Here is a 1902-nt window from a genome sequence, read left to right as displayed (position 1 = left end):
AGAGTCCCCAATTAGAGGTGTCTAGGGTTCTTAAGCACACTCTTTTTGCTTTGGTTCACAACTTTATTTCTTTCTTTTTCTTTCTTTTTCTTCTTTTTTTTTTCTTCTTCTTTTTTTTCGAAATTTTTTTTTTCACTGCTTTTTCTTGCTTCAAGAATCACTCTGATGATTTTTCAGATCCTCAATAACAGTTCTCCTTTTCCATCATTCTTTCAAGAGCCAACAATTTTAACATTCTTAAAACAACAAATTCAAAAGACATATGCACTGTTCAAGCATTCATTCAGAAAACAAAAAGTATTGTCACCACATCAAACTAATTCAACTAGTTTCAGAGATAAATTCGAAATCCTGTACTTCTTGTTCTTTTGTGATTAAAGCATTTTTCATTTAAGAGAGGTGATGGATTCATAGGACATTCATAGCTTTAAGGCATAAACTTTAAGTTTTATTAATTATGAATTAATAACAAGACTCAAAAATAAATAAAGGATGAGACTAAAAAAAATAAAAATAGAAAGCAAAACAAGAAAAATGAAAGAAAGAAAATAAAAAATAGGCTCCTAATGATAGAGGTTTTCACAGAGTTAGAACTCAACAACCTTGATTTTGAGAAGTGGATGCTCCCTCAGCTTGAGAGGAGAGCTTTTGGCGCTTCATCTCTTGGATTTCACGCCCCTGTTTCTCTTGTTCCTTCAGCAATTTGCAGAGCATGCAGTTCTGATTCTGCTGTTCTTCCTTCAGTTGCTCCATAGTTTCTTGCAACTTGGAGATAGATGCTTCTAGGCTGGTCCAGTAGTCAATTCTTGGGAATTCAGGGAGGAATTCCTGCGCCCTCCTCTTGATAGAGTTGTCTTGCACTTGTCCTTCCATTGACTTCTTGGTGATTGGATGTTCAATGGGTATGAATTCATCTACTCCCATCTTCACCCCAGCCTCTTTACAGAGCAAGGAAATCAAGCTTGGGTAGGCTAGTTTGGCTTCAGTGGAATTCTTATTTGCAATTGTGTAAATCTCACAAGCAATCACATGATGGACCTCCACTTCTTTTCCAAGCATAATGCAATGAATCATCACTGCCCTCTTGATAGTGACCTCAGAACGGTTGCTAGTGGGTAGTATGGAACGCCTAATAAAGTCTAGCCAACCTCTTGCAATTGGTTTGAGGTCTCCCCTCTTGAGTTGGTTAGGGACACCCTTAGAATTGGTTATCCACTTAGTTCCAAGGAGGCATATGTCCTCTAGAACTTGATCCAACCCTTTGTCTACTCTCACCATCCTCCTATTGAAGGAGTCAGGATCATCTTGCAGTTGAGGCAACTTGAAGATTTCTCTTATTTTGTCCAGATGAAAGTACATAACTTTTCCTCTGACCATAGTTCTGTAGGTATGGTAAGCAGTTCCAGTCATTCTCTGTTTATCTGTCAGCCACAGATTTGAGTAGAATTCCTGAACCATGTTCCTTCCAACCTTTGTCTCAGGATTGGTTAGAACTTCCCATCCTCTGTTTCGAATTTGCTCTTGGATCCCCGGATATTCATCTTCTTTCAGATCAAATTTAACTTCTGGGATCACTGACCTCAGACCCATTATTTTGTGATAATGGTCTTCATGTTTTTTGGTTAAGAACTTCTCTTGATTCCAAAGATTCTTTGGATTAGTCTCTTTCTTCCCTCTTAAATTGGTTTGTTTTCCCTTAGGAGCCATGATATTGATGAATCTTGGCTTAGTGATCACGGAAAAGCACACCAAACTTAGAGGTTTGCTTGTCCTCAAGCAAAAGAAAAGAGAGAAGAGAGGGGGAGGAAGAGAAAATTCGAATGGTGTGGTGGAATGAGGGAGCCAATCGTGTATTTATAAGGTGGGGAGGGGAGTTTTCGAAAAAAAAGAGAGAGAGATTTG

The sequence above is a fragment of the Arachis stenosperma genome, unplaced genomic scaffold (genome assembly GCF_014773155.1).
Source record: "Arachis stenosperma cultivar V10309 unplaced genomic scaffold, arast.V10309.gnm1.PFL2 arast.V10309.gnm1.Scaffold_100028, whole genome shotgun sequence".
Classification (NCBI taxonomy): domain Eukaryota; kingdom Viridiplantae; phylum Streptophyta; class Magnoliopsida; order Fabales; family Fabaceae; genus Arachis; species Arachis stenosperma.
This window is presented reverse-complemented; position numbering follows the sequence as displayed.